The sequence below is a fragment of the Oculina patagonica genome, chromosome 1, assembly GCF_052425735.1.
Source record: "Oculina patagonica isolate OP01 chromosome 1, crgOcupat, whole genome shotgun sequence".
NCBI lineage: Eukaryota > Metazoa > Cnidaria > Anthozoa > Scleractinia > Oculinidae > Oculina > Oculina patagonica.
In genome coordinates, this window is record NC_135758.1 from 46021620 (window position 1) to 46037130 (window position 15511).

At 37.7% G+C, this 15511-nt stretch overlaps 1 pseudogene; it reads right to left on the reverse strand.

Annotated features, from left to right (window-relative positions):
• Nucleotides 1-12990: 12990 nt before the first annotated feature.
• Nucleotides 12991-14911, reverse strand: LOC144647406 (techylectin-5B pseudogene; annotated as a pseudogene).
• Between the last annotated feature and the right edge of the window lie 600 nt (nt 14912-15511).

The following is a 15511-nucleotide window of genomic DNA, read 5'->3' on the forward strand; positions in this document are numbered from 1 at the left end:
GGCGACGAATCAACCTTAGGGCTGTGCGCCCATATTTCAGTTCATTGTCAGGCTCTGAGACAAACGAATAAACGTTCATTACCTATCTTACACCACGATGAACAATATTCACATCTTTAATGACAATTTTTAAATACCTTCTCGACTTAAAACAATTGTTTGTGGTCATTAAAGTGTATATCCATATCTAACTGCCGTACCAAGATAAGTGTGCAAGGCTGTTGACTAATTTTCCTTCGTCTTCGTTTTATCACAAGTTAAATTGACTATTCTTAGTAAGACAGTGAGAGCTACAAACGGTTGCGTTTTTCATTTTCACATGCGAGACTAATTTAAGCTTATAGTATTTATCCCAGACTTTTTTCTTCAATTTTGTCATAAACAGCTCATTATTTGGATAAAGCGTGTCTTGGGCGTGCGAACCTTAAGGTGGCCCGCGGGTAATTCCGAGAGCGAAGGTGCTATTTTTTATACCGAATTTTGGGAATGAAAACCGTAACCGATTTCTCTGATTTTTGGTAGTCATAATAACAAATGTTCAAATTTTATAAAGCTTTACCTTTTAAAGCCCAAAATATAAAAAAAAAATGCGAATATTTTCAAAACGCGAAGATAGATTTTTTTCTAATTAAGGTCAATTACTTCAAGTAAACCTAAGTTTCATGTGAGCAAGTTTCAACTAAATCGGCTGGGTACAAATTGCTGCACAGTTGACTGTTTATTTTTCGCATAAAAATATTGTAATTGGATATTTTATTTTGTTTGCTCTAAAACTAAAAGCTTTATAAAATTTTGACATTTCTTACTTCGATTGCCAAATATCATAGAAATCGGCCTACGTTTCCATGCTTAAAATTTGACTTAAAAAAGAGCACCTCCGCTCCCAGAAATACCCGCGGGCCACCTTAAACCGTGGACAACATAGCCTGGCGGAGAGGGTGGTGCGAGGCATAGACGTAGACAGGTTTTTGGGCCCATACAAAGACACGTAGGCCATGCACTCGAAAAGAAAGAGTTTTGTACAGCGTATAAGACTAAGAGAACGAACTATTCCCCGAAATAGTCAATTTTTATTCCATATTAGACCCGTATAGCTTGGATTTCTGAGGATGGGGACGTTAGAGCGGCACATACAGGCGTGATCTAACGAGTGCCGCAGGATGTCCAGGGGTATGATCCCCCGAGAAATTTCGAACACTTTGGTTGTCCAGCATTTTCTGTGTTGTGGAGGCAGTTTGATATTAAAAAAACTAATGAGAAAAGAAATAAAATTAATCGCTTTATTTTTAAGACACCCCTCTGTAACAGACCTGGTGACATCTGATTTTCCACCAGGTTTTTAACCAAAATCGATCAGGGAAGTCAAATATCCACCAGGTTGATTACTTTTTTTCACCAGGTAAGGGTGATGATAAAAGTCCTTTTAAGCATTCGCGTTATATGGCAAACGGGCCGTTTTGCGATCCCCGAGCGTTCTTCGTTCTATTACCACCACTAGATCCGCAATGTAACTGTCACAATGAGCCAATGAGTTATCATACTATTGACACTGTCAATACGCACTTGGACGTGAATCAGTCGCCGGGGTTGTATTCCTGAAATCTTCTGCAATTCTAGCACGTTGTTGTCGATCAGAGTATCATACACGGCACGCAATGCATGCAGAAGCGACCGTCTATTATATAAGGCGATGGACTGACGTTATCGCCTTAAAATGATTCCTCTAGATGCATGTTACTTTTCCAGTTCTTAGCAGGCCTATACGCATGATTTAAAACGACGATTCTTCGGAGCGCCAAAGATCTGAAACGTGAACGCCGAAGATGTAACCTACTGGGGAACCAGGGGGCATGCCTCCCCTGGAAACTTTGAAAATTATACATGCGGAAATAACATTTCGTGAGTTTTGAAGGGAGTTTCATATGTAACTAGGCAGCTTAAAGTAAACTTAAAAAACACCATTATTTCTCGAACTTTTCAGTTAATACCAAAGCTCCGTATTTTTGTCCAGACAAAAACATATGCGAAAACTGAAACTGTGTATGCAATATTAATTCATAAACAACTATTTAAGAGTTCATATTTTATACGGAAATTGATAACAGAAACTAAAACCACTGTCCATCATCCATATTTGCAAAGAGTTTGAATTTACTGGTATTAAAAGGCTAAAAGCTGAGCGTGATTCTATGCAGGTGGAAGAAAAACAGGCAAACCTGATGTTATGATCAAAAGCCATCTAGGGGGGTCAGGGGGTTTGCTCCCCCTGGGAAATTTTTATATTTGGGCCTTCTGAAATGGCTAGAAATTCATTTAAAAATGTTCATTTGGAGAAATTTATCAGTTTTATATACTGATAAATTTAAAGTTAGTTAATAAATAAGAGGCCCCACCCCCTACGTGTAGTTCAAAATTACATAACCCACCCCTTTTCGAGGGCTCAGAAACTGTTGACCCACCCCCACCCCACCAGTCCCTAAATTTAAACGGTCCGTTTACCGTTAATGTTGCAAAATGTTCAAAATTCCGGCCCTTATTCGTTTTTCCATTTTCAGAAGGTCAAAGAATAAAGACGTCAAAATAGGAAAATCGTTTGCTTATATACTTTACAGGTCGAATAAATTGTCTCTTTTTCGGATTAAGCGAGCAAGAAAAAATACGTTATGATGACTGCAGTCCTCCAGCAAGGCATCAATAATTTCATGCAAGTGAAAGCTACGCAAAGTAATATTTAGACAGTACTTACAATTTGAGGCAGCTTAATTAAAATTTACCGTAATACGCCGCTTGAATGATCTTGTATGTACTTGAATCGAACTTGAATAACTTTCGTATTTTTTGCATAACATTCTATCGGCGGGCTACAATGCTTAAAACACGACATTTTATGCATCAAACGCCTCCCAAACTGTAGCCTGCGTGGCGACGGGAAAAAAGCCCCTCAATACTCACCAAGAATTATGTCGGTTAAGCTGATAATCCTCTGCGTAGTTATTCGTTAAAATGTTGTAGAAAGCTGGATCAAAAATACTTCTACACATTTATTTTGAGCCGCGCGGGCTGTTCAAATCGCTCTGAATTATTCACAAGCTCGTATTACATACAGAAAAGGATACAGATCTGTTTTTTCTTCATGACAGCAGACGTGCATGACAGCAGAACAAGCGACAAAAACAATAGAAAAAAAGTTAACAATTACTTTTTGCTTTATTTACATCAAGTTATAGTTAAATAGTAAATAATATTTTTGCCCTCTCGCGCGTCGTTTTCTTTTGTTTATAAAGATTTTGGCTGATTTTTCGTGACCAGGTTAACACAATTCTTCACCAGGGAGAAATAAAATTGACCAGGGATTTTTAGAAAACCACCAGGTACCAGGGAAGTCAAATTTCCACCAGGGAGGGCAAAATAACCCACCAGGTCGGGTTTCACCAGGTCTGTTACAGAGGGGTGTTTTTAAGTCTGGCAGCCAAAAGCGAACGAAAAATAGATTCTTGATAAAAATGAACTTTATGTGACATGTAACTATTTAATTCAGTTAAATTGAGAGAATACCGAATCATGTCAATCATTTCATCACTTACAATTTATACAGCACAAAAAAGGAACGGCTTGGCTTTGGGTTTTAGGTCAAATTTAGAAATTCAGCTTATAACCACCTTGTTATTTATTAGGAGTAAATATGTCGATAAAAACCTCATGTTATCTTAGTTCAGACTACACCAGATAACAAATTTGAGCAGAGGAATAACTGTTTCAGTCCTTTCTTTTTTCCATTTTTTTCATTGTTTCAAAAAAATACATCCATTTGTGCCATCGGTCCACATCCGGTCAGGACGTCGACGGTTGGCAACTCGCATGAGTCAAACCCTCTTCCCTGAGGGCCTGTATATCACTGCAAGTGGGCGAATAACCATGGCATGGGACATGGGATTCTATATAGTCAGAATAATTTTCTACATGTAAAGTAGCCGCTCACGCTTGCTAAGACTCGCAGCTGCTAAAAAAAACGTGGGTATATTGATGATTTGGTTCTTAGGAAGTTTTCAAACCATCATATTTATCGTGATTCATCGTTTGGAAATTTTTCTGAGTTTCAAATTATCGCATACACAAAGAAATAAGGTATTGTTTTCTCTGTTCCGTTCGGTGCCCTTCACCACGGATTAGTTAAAAAAAAATCTAAAGGAAAGAGCAGAACAAATGAGAGCAGAACACGTCATGCCGTTTCGTTGAACCAATCAGTAGCCAAACCCATCAATTTGTGCGCTTGGAACTGGCTGATTGGTTTATTTGGATATATTGATAACTGTTCTTCCTTGGCAGCGGGTGAAGGAGTAAACTTTTAACTTGTAAGTTCGCAATTCTTTCCTAAACTTTTTTCCTAAATCTTTCCTCACTCTGGAGCCAGTCATTCATCACTTAACAATAGTTGTAAGAATTTAGTGGTGCATCAAGACAATAACTACAGGTTACAGAATTTTTTTAAATGATTCTCATCACCTGTCTGTTTGGCAGGGAGGATAGATTTGATAATCGTCGCTTTTACAAGTCAGTCATTAACAAAGAAGGTAGTCTCAGAAAATATTTTCCCAGTTATTTAACAATTACTCCACGAGCGCGCGTTGGATATGTGATGGTAGATGACGCGCCTCGTTGGCTATAACAATCTCATATCCAACAAGCGCGAGTGAAATAATTGTTTTTCTTAAAAACGCCTACCATATATATTTGTGGCCAATGGTATATAAGCTCATATACCATTGCCTGTTAACCAATCAAAACGCAAGAATTGCAATATACCATTGTTAGTTTTTAATTATAATTTTTATTTTGCACCTCAAGCTTATCTACACATACTTCTTTGAAACAGTTTTTTTCAACATGTATTCGTTTTAAAAGCAGCGGCCGGTCTTATATATGAAGATTGAAAGTTTGGATTTATATCATGTTTTAGAGTTGATATATATGCTTTGAAGATATTGCGTTTTCTGTAGAGAAAATTAAAGAAAAAAAAATCAATTGAAGACGACATCTAATTTAAAACTGGCAATGTTAAAAAAAAAGAGAAAAATAAATTATGCGTTTTAAGAAAGTTTATTTTCCTTCGTGTAGGTTGCTGTAACTTTCTATGAATCGTTATTATAAGGCTTTTTAACTAAATAACTGTTTTTACTATAAAACTTTTTTTGGAGGGCCAACAAACTTCCACAAAGAGAGCTAGCTTGTGGCTAATATTAGGAAACGTTTTTGTGCGCTTGGAACCGGCTAAATGGTTAATAAAAGGAAACGTGAGCTACAATATCTATCTACAAGAGAAAATATCTATCTACAAGAGAAAATGCTAAGATAGATAGATAGATAGATAGATAGATAGATAGATAGATAGATAGATAGATAGATAGATAGATAGATAGACAACTTTATTTAAAGAGGGAAGCACGAAAAAGAAAATATGTACATGAGTTAAAATAGATCAGGCTTTGGTTACAGAGTTTAAAAAATGTTTTTTAAGTGCAGACTTAAACGACCCAATGGTGCTCTTCTTGCGAACGTCCAGGGGAATCTTGTTCCATAACTTTATCGCTCTTACTTGAAAGGAACGACCCCCTTCAGATTCTCTGTTGTAGTAGGGGCACACCAAGTTGTTGGGGGACTGGGTCTAACGCTATGGCGGACGCACGCTTTTCGAGAAGCTAAGCTTCTAACGCGGAACTGACCCTTTCTAATCGGCCTTTCGCCGTTTAAAACCTAGAAAAAAAGACTAAAAGTGAAGCTTGGAATGTCCAAAAACAAACGAGGCGAAAGAAACTCTAGCTCGAGCTCAACGGAAGCAGCTATTGACACCAAGAAACCAAGAACGATGTCAGTTCAGAGGACGCGGCAAATCTAAAACTTTTGTTGCAAAACCTAGTCAAAGAGAACAGAGAAAATTTCAGCAAACTCCATGAGGAAATCAGCTGCTTAAGACTGGACATTAAACAAGAGTTGGAAGAAGTTAAGAGAACAACGAGTGAAGTCGAAAAGAGCGTACAAGAAGCCTGGTTTACTATCGACGACATGAAGGAAGATATAAGCGCCGCCAAAGCACTTCAACTGGAAGAGATTGATAAGCTCCAAGTAGAACTACATGCGACAAATACTAAGCTCTTGGAAACATGCAAACAACTGCAGCAAGAAAAAGAGAGAAATATTGAGCTGGAAAACTACTCAAGAAGGGAAAATCTGAAATTTAATAACATCCCTGAAGCACAAAACGAGAACACCTCAACAATCACAACAAAGGAAGTAATTCTCGACATTTTAAACAATGAAATGAACGTTGACACGTACAAAATGGCCTTCCACGCTGTGCACAGGATTGGTAAGAGAAGAAATGGAAGCCGACCGCGGCCGATTATAGTAAGATTTTTCTGTAGGGAAGTTCGTGATGCAGTTTTCCAAAAGAAAAAGAAGCTCCAACAAAGTGAAAGGTTTCCGGATGCTTACATCACTGCTGATTATGCAAAAGCCATTCAAGAAGAACGCAGAGCTTTAATCAAAGCCATGTTCAAAGCAAGAGGTATTGGAAAAAGCGCGAAAGTGGTGGGCCGCACACTCTATGTGGACAATCAAAAGTACACAAAGGAAAATATCCCTGAAGAATTTAATGCTCCTGAAGCTGATGATGAAGAATGCGAAGAGTGAGCTGTTGTGAAATTCCGGTAAGATGCTTTAACGGCAAATATTCAACCTTAGAACAGTAGTGGGTCAAGTTACCGCATTACACTTGTAGAAATTTCCCAGCTGTTAAACTTTATTGTTATTTTTGTTTATTTAGTTGTTTCTGTGTGTTAGACAGCAATTATGATAATATCCAATCTTGTTGGGCCTACTATCACGGTATTACAGTAATGGGTTTGTACACACAGTTTTTTTTCTACATTGCTGTGATATGACTGAGTTTACAATATGCTCGTTGAATGTAAGAGGCTTAGTAGACGACACTAAACGTCGTGAAACCTTTAGATGGCTACGTAACAAAAAATACTCTGTGTATTTCCTTCAAGAAGTGCACTCAACTGAACAAACCTCGAAACTATGGGCAAATGAATGGGGCTATAACGCAATATTTAGCAACTGCACCAGCTCCAAAGCAGGATTCTGCATTCTATTTAACAATAACTTTTCAAATTCTCAAACAACGCTCCGATCCAGATGGAAGATTCGCCATAGTTGACATAAAAACAAACGAAAAAATCTTAACGCTGATTAACATCTATGCTCCGAACAAGGATGATCCTGATTTTATACAAAAAGTTATCGATCTCTTATTAGATTTTACTTGCGATGACATTATTTTTGGCGGAGACTTCAATTTGGTTCAGGATTTAAAAAAGGATAAGAAAGGGGGCAATCCCAAAACCCATAGAAAAGCCGCACAAAGATTAAGCGAAGCCGCACTTAACCTAGACTTGACCGATATATGGAGAGATATGCATCCTGACGATAACAGATTTACATGGAGACAAAAAAATCCCGAAATACATTGCAGATTGGATTATTTTTTGATTAACCAAGGTACGTTTGAGTACATATGTCAAAAACACTGACATCAAACCAGGATACAAAACAGATCATTCTCTGATCACTCTTTCAATAAATTTACATGTCAATCCATGGGGACCAGGTTACTGGAAACTTAACACGTCTTTGTTAAGCGAAATTGAATACATTGAATGGATAAAATCAACCATCGCAGCGGTACAAAAAGAATACGAGAATGATAACAATGTTGATGACTCGCTGCTTTGGGAAATGATCAAGCTGAAAGTGCGAGAAAGCTCCATAAGATATGCCAAGAAAAAGAAAACACTTTTGAAGAACCAGGAAGCCAAACTAGAAAATGAGATTACTCAATTAACGAAAGTTTTGGAAAGCGAAAACACCTGGTCGCACGAAAAAAGCAAAGCAAGTGAGTCTCTTGACAATAAAAAGCGCCAGTTTGAAATCATTAATGAATACAAAACAAAAGGAACTATTATAAGAAGCAAGGCAAGATGGTTTAATGAAGGCGAAAAAAACAATAAATATTTTTTGAAGCTAGAGAAGCGACATTACAAACAAAACAATATTGGACAGCTTGAGACATCAGAAGAGACGCTTACAAAAGACGACGAAGACATACTTAAGGAGTGCAAGCGCTTTTATCAAACTCTATATACCGTAATATACATCAACTAATCCAGGAATCGACCAAAATCAGGGCGAATTATTTTTTCCCTCTTCAGGCCACCAGAATAAACTAACTGCTGAAGAGTCACACTCCTGCGAAGGACTTCTCATTGAAAAAGAATGCCTGGAGGCGTTGCAGAAAATGAAAAATGACAAATCTCCTGGTAACGACGGCCTACCATCCGAATTCTACAAAGTGTTTTGGAAAGATATATCAACTGCCTTTATCAAAGCAATTAACCGTTCTTATAGCTGTGGAAAACTTTCAATTTCACAAAGAAGAGGAACAATTAAACTCATTCCTAAGAAAAACAGTATACTGAGTAAATTAAAAAATCGGAGGCCTTTAACTCTCTTAAACACAGATTACAAGATTGCTTCAAAGGCTATTGCGAACAGACTTAAAACTGCTTTACCGAAAGTAATTAGCTATGACCAAACAGGATTTCTTAAAGGGAGGTCAATAAACGAAAACATTCGGCTGATAGAAGGTATCATAAGATACACAGAAACAGAACAAATACCGGGTCTTTTGTTATTCGTAGACTTCGAAAAAGCATTTGACACCTTAGAGTGGTCCTTTGTTAAGAGGACCTTTCAATTTTATAATTTTGGCCCATCTTTAATAAAATGGATCGAACTTTTCTACAAAGATATTCAAAGCAATGTACTGAACAATGGTTGGGCATCAGAATTCTTTAGTCTGGGTAGAGGGGTTAGGCAAGGATGTCCTCTCTCTCCATATATTTTTATTCTCTGTGCCGAGATACTTGCCAATGCTATGCGAAACAACAAAGACATAAAAGGAATTTTAGTAGAAGATACAGAGGTGAAAATAAGTCAATACGCAGATGAAACTACTCTGATACTAAACGGTACCAAAAAATCCTTAGAGGCCTCGTTGCTCATGCTGGACGCTTTCTATAATATTTCTGGTTTTAAAGATGAATAGCGAAAAAACTGAAGCTCTCTGGATTGGAGCGTTAAGCAACAACGAACAAGTTTTGTTTCCTGAACGAAATCTAAAATGGGCCAAAGATTCAGTTAAAGCTTTGGGTGTGTGGTTCTCTATAAACAGTACAAAATCCTTAGCGTTAAACTATAAAGAAAAAACGGAGAAAATAAGGAACATTACTGAAAACTGGGCAGCACGGCGCCTAACTATGTTCGGAAGAATAACAATCATCAAAACGTTCTTAGTATCTCAACTTGTTTATATTTTGACGCCTCTTCCAACACACCATAGTGCTTTGAAAGATATTAACACTTTGTTCTATAAATTTCTATGGGACGGTAAAGGCGACAAGATTAAACGCTCAATAATGATAAATGACTACAAAGAAGGAGGTGCCAGAATGATAGCCATTGTGACCTTTAACCAATCATTAAAGGTAACGTGGATAAAGAAATATCTAGACTTGAGTAACAATGGTAAATGGAAAAAACTTTTCTGTTCCACATTTCGTAAGCTAGGTATACACAATGCCTTTAAATGTAATCTAGATAAAAAGGATATACAAAAAAATGAATATACAAGATATGTTTTTAAGAGAACTTCTTGAAATTTGGTCAGATATCAGTTTTAAGAACAGTCCTTCGTCGTTTAATGACTTCCTCAACATGGATTTGTGGAACAATTCTTTGATACGAGTAGGAAACAAACTTGTTAATTACAAATCCTGGATTCATAAAGGTATTAACAAAGTAAAGCAGATCACAGAAAACAACCTGTTTTTAGGATACACAGACTTTCTAGCACTATACAATATTAAAACATCCTTTATTGAGTACTATGGTATAACAACAGCATTGAGTAAAATTCGAAAAGGTATTAATCAGCAACAGCCTATTGATGACCAGGACATAGAAAGCGAATGGTATGAAAAAATTTCAACTTGCAATAAAGTTAGTAGAACAATTTACAAAACCTTGTTGGCTACATTACAAACTAAACCAGATAAAAGTCAAGCCAAGTGGACTACAGACTGTAGTTTAAGAGAAATAGACTCCAGTACTTGGCAAAAGATTTATATCAAGCCTTTCTCTTGTACCAAAAGCTCAAAACTTAGAAACTTCCAATTTAAATTCAATCACCGAAGAATAGCAACAAACGTTTTCTTAAAACAGATTAGGATAACGGAGGATGACCTCTGCAGCTTTTGCAAGTCAGATAAAGAAACGCTTTACCATCTTTTTTGGAGCTGCCCTATATCACAGAATATCTGGCGAGCTTTGAATGCCTGGTTTATTTCTCGCGGATTACTAAACAAAAATGAAGAGATCAATCAACTTCTTGCACTAGGATTTAACACAGAATCCTGCTCCATTTTGCTTGACTTATGTTCCTTAATTGCACGATATTATTTATACACTTGTAAATTGCAGCAAACGTTGCCACAGCTTTCAGCCGTTATTAAGATTATATACCACCATGCACGTTTGGAGAAACAAACACTCTCCAGTAAGGATTTTATAAATAAATGGAAACCTTTGATTGCCTTGACAACTGCTTAGCGCAAGCTTACATATCAGCAAATTGATCTGAACTCATAACTTTCAATATTGTAAACCCATAATAAGGAACTCGATATTAGACCCATATTTTTCAAAGCTGTGGTTACTCTGTGTATTTAGCTGTCTCTGAATTTTGTACATTTATGTATGTCAGTAGCTTGTTTTTTTTTCTTAATTAATCAATAATATTTATTAACAATTAAAGTAACTATGTAATTAAAATCAAACTGTTGTAAGTAAGTAGTTAATGTGAGTATTGTAGATGTTTGTTTTGTTTCAATAAAAAAAATAAAAATAATAAAAAAAGTTGTATTTCCCGTAACGACTATTTCTACAATGACGGTCGGAGTTCCTGGGTAATAGTTCAGTTATATAGCTTGGGCAGTGATTTTCGTCATTAATACGCATAAATACTAAACTACTCTTTTGGAGATTTAATTCGTCCTTAAGCGGGAGCCAGTCTAGCCGTCTAGATAGCACCTCACTCCTTTCTCCGATATCAGCATCTAAAATTACTCGAGCTGCTCGCTTTTGCAGACTAGAAACACGTTTGACATTCTCTTCTGACGCAGTGCTCCATGCGCATGATCCGTGTTGATGCTCTTACATTAACGTTAACTGAAATTTAGAGTCTTAAAATTTTTTAAACTTTATTTTAACAATAGAGTGTTTCTGTCGAGGAACTATCGGCTGATAGTTGTCCTGCGGAAATCTGATGTTCTTAAAACAAATATTAGCCCGATAAGCGAAGCTTCGAGGGCTAATATGCTAGTTTTAAGAACATCGAATTTCCAAGGGGCAACTATCAGACCGATAGTTCCGAGACAGAAACACTCTATTGTTAAAATAAAGTTTAAAAAATTTAATATCTTCCTACACACGCCTTTAAAGATTATTGTAAAAAACGGAGGTTCATGTATGATTTTAGGTATGATAGATCATGTCATTTTAGTTCTTAGTGTTGTATTTAATTCCCAGTTAATTGTATTTATGTTTGGTAGTGGTGTTTTGATAGATAGCCACAGGTTTATCAGTACTGCTGTTTAGTTCGAGATTTAACGAACGAATATTTTGGATGTTTCAAAATAACAGTACCAAGGAAACTACAGCAGAAGCACCCTTACATAGAAGCACCCTTTTATATTTCTCGAAAAATAGTTTACGCCAGCGTAAATATAGATTACTTCATAGAAAGTGCGCCGTACGGATTTATATTCACGAGTTGCAAAATTTTGGGAAACCGGCGAACGAGTGAGCGTATACGTAGCGAACGAGTAAGTTTTCCAAAGTTTTGCAACGAGTGAATAAAAATCCGTACAAAGCACTTTCTATGCTGTAATTTGTTTATTATATATATAACGAGAATTCAACCATTGAGCACTTTACGCCGAATTTTCCAGTTTATAACCTTTAGCATACAACAGTTAAACGGCGCGAGAAAACAAAGCTGCAAATGCACATAGCTTTACAAGCGAATTCGCTATTTCAATAATATGAAAGAAAAATTACTGACGACAAACTCTCCTAGCAAGAACTTTATTTAAATAAACACACTGCGTTACATTTATAAACTTCGTATCGCATCGAGGAAACTTCGCCACAAGCGAATAAACTACTGGCGAATCAACTGGCGAATTTTGAACAAATTGTGACAACACAAGGAGTCGGTTAATTAAACTATAATTACGACGTAAATCCAATTAAAAAATACAATTTACTTTACCAAGACGATCCCAAGAGTTCCTGAATACTCTTAGAAAGTCCTTGGATGTGTTGTTAGTTCCGATGAAAGTCTTGTCTTCAACTCGCTTTCACTTATCGACACTTCGCCTTCGCCTGTCTTCACTTCGCCTTTGAAGAGTGATTTTTATCACTGCTGTATTCTTTAGGTTTTGCTTAGCGTGTTTCTGTTGGCTTGCATTTCCATTAAGTTCTTAAAAGGCAAAGTTTTGTAAAGAAACAAAAACATGTAGCTATGTTTTCAAAGCATAAACTGCCGTCGAGAGCAAACTTGCCGCTCGCTTTCTCAACCTCGTTGGAAACCATTTAAATTCTCGCGCTGTGATTGGTTTAGTCGTACTAGTCTAGATGCTGATTGGTTATATTTTTCACATGTAAAGAAAGCTATACGCGAAGCTGATTGGACGTATCGCTTTTTTCACATGTGAAAATATAGCAAATATAGAATTCTATTTGCAAGGTTTATTGCTTAAAATTCTCGCTATATATATAATAAAACATAGTAAGCGACAGCCGTGAATCTTAGAAGACCTTTGGACGAATCTTCATCTCGGTCCTCTTGACAGACTCATAGCTATTTTTCCAGTAGTACCAGTTCATTCCTCGGGAATCTTTCTTCCCATTGAGGTACCAACCATTGAGGTTTGAGCGATAGCAATCTCCGTGCCACCATCCACTTTTATAAGACGAGGCACAGTTGTTGGATGACCAACTGTCATTATCGCGATCTTTGGTGGAAAATGGTCTGCCATGATGATAACCAAGAGAGTTACTAGCAGTTCCTGGGAAATAAAAAAAAAAATTCAATGTAATATTCAACTTACAGTTGAACTAAGCCATTTTAATGAAAATGGCAAGGAATATTTATAATTAACAGCTACGAAAAGTCAACGTTAATAATGGTCCCTTTACACGAAAATTAAAGTATACCGCATACGTCATAAGTTTAAAGCGCATAAGTAAACGATGAAAGTAACCTATGGGTCGACTAAGATATCGGCTATTAATATATCGAGCACTTGGAAAAGTTTTGTTTTGTACAGTCCGAAAGACAAAATAAAATTCTCAAACTTTCACGAGAGCGTATGCGATTATATTTTATTGACTTTGTATTGATTTTATTCAGAAAACTAGGTCACGATAATAAAAAAAATGCCATATGCTCACCTGAATAACTTCCCAAACTCAGCTGATATTTCGCCCTCTCACTTGCCACATAAAATGAGCTGTACTCTGCAAATACTGTTTTACCATGGAAGTCTTCCAAGTCAACGCGAAGCTTGTTACTGCTGCTTACAGTCAGGCGGTGAATCTTGTCAAGTCCGAGTCAAAACTCGCCGTTCAGATAGCCAAAGCCTCGTTTGTAGTCATCCCAAGCTTGGTAGAAATCTACAGAGCCATCTCGTCTCTTCTGAAACACCGTCCACCCTCCACCGGCTGTTTTCTGATCACAGAACACATCAAATTCTCCCAAACCATCAGGATCGATTTTGTACACTCCACTGATCTTTGCAACGGACTTGTAAGCTTCTGCGCAGTTCTTGTAAACTGCAAGTTGTAAAATTTCAAACGATAAATTAACTTACGTAAAGTTTTTGTTTTTTTGCTTGCCGCCATGTTTGATTTGCCGCGTACTGCATCAGCAGCAACTTAAAGCATTAGCGATAACCACAACAAAGACGTAAAAAAGCCATTTAACTGCTGCGACTGGTCTAAAAATCGCATGGATCCGTGTAAACACCACTGCAATCTGCAGGAACAAAATCCGTCCGTGCAAAATTTGTGCGGACCCAAATAAACGGGGCCATGGAACATCGCGTTTTTGGAGAAAAAAAAAAAACAACTTTTCCACGCAAAATAATGGAAGGCCTGTTGATTGCTTGCGAGAAACCAACACTGAATAAACAGGCGCACTGTTTTATCGTAAATCTGTCCCCCTCGGGAATTACATAACAACACAAAACCAAGTTGAATGTAAATGTTCATTACAAAATTACTGATGATGAGATATGATCGAAAACGTTTTGATTTTAAGAAGTTTAATAACTTTTATCTTTTTCAGCCAGAATGGAAGTTGATCAATGTAATATAACACAACTGATGAGAAGATAACTCAAATGCTGCTGACAGATTATAACACTTTCGGTAACCGCAAACTAATCCTCTTAAGAAATCAGGAACTTACAGTTGACGGCGCTTGCGTCCCCTCATGATTGTTACAACAGATGAGAGGCCAATAAAGATCCCGCACCGGCGAGTACCCCCACATCAGTGGCAAGAGTGAGAGATTACATACAGAAATCACTGGAGCGAGGCATAATTAGGGAGTTTTCCAGTCCTTATGCATCCCCGATAGTTCTCGTGAGAAAGAAAGATGGCAAGCTGCGGCTGTGTGTGGACTATCGCCTCCTGAATTCTAAGACACACAAGGATGCATACCCATTACTTAGCATTGATGAAGCTCTTGATGTCCTCAAGGGAGCTGAGTATTTCTGTAGCCTTGACCTTGCCCATGGTTTCAACCAGTTACCCATGAGGGAGTCTGACATTGAGAAGACTGCTTTCAGAACCGGAACCGGAGGGCTGTACGAATACACAAGAATGCCTTTCGGACTGTGTAACGCACCGGGCACATTCATGCGGCTAATGGACAAGGCATTTGGAGACCTTAACTTCCAGATCCTTCTAGTGTACCTAGACGATATCCTGGTGTTTGGTAGCACGTTCGAGGAGACACTGTCCAGACTGGAAACTGTGCTGTTCCGCTTGTCGACCCTCAACCTGAAGGTGAAGCCTGAAAAGTGTCAGCTTTTCCATAAGAAAGTCCGCTACCTTGGTCATGTGGTGACACGAGAAGGAACTTCCCCCGATCCTGAGAAGGTACGGGCAGTTTGGGAGTGGCCAAGGCCAGAGTCGTTACGTGATCTCCGTGGGTTTCTTGGTTTGTCAGGCTATTATCGCAGATTCTTGAAAGGGTATGCTAAGGTTGCTGGCCCCCTTCAGCGCCTACTCCAGGGACAGGGCGGTGGAAAGAAAGGGAAGA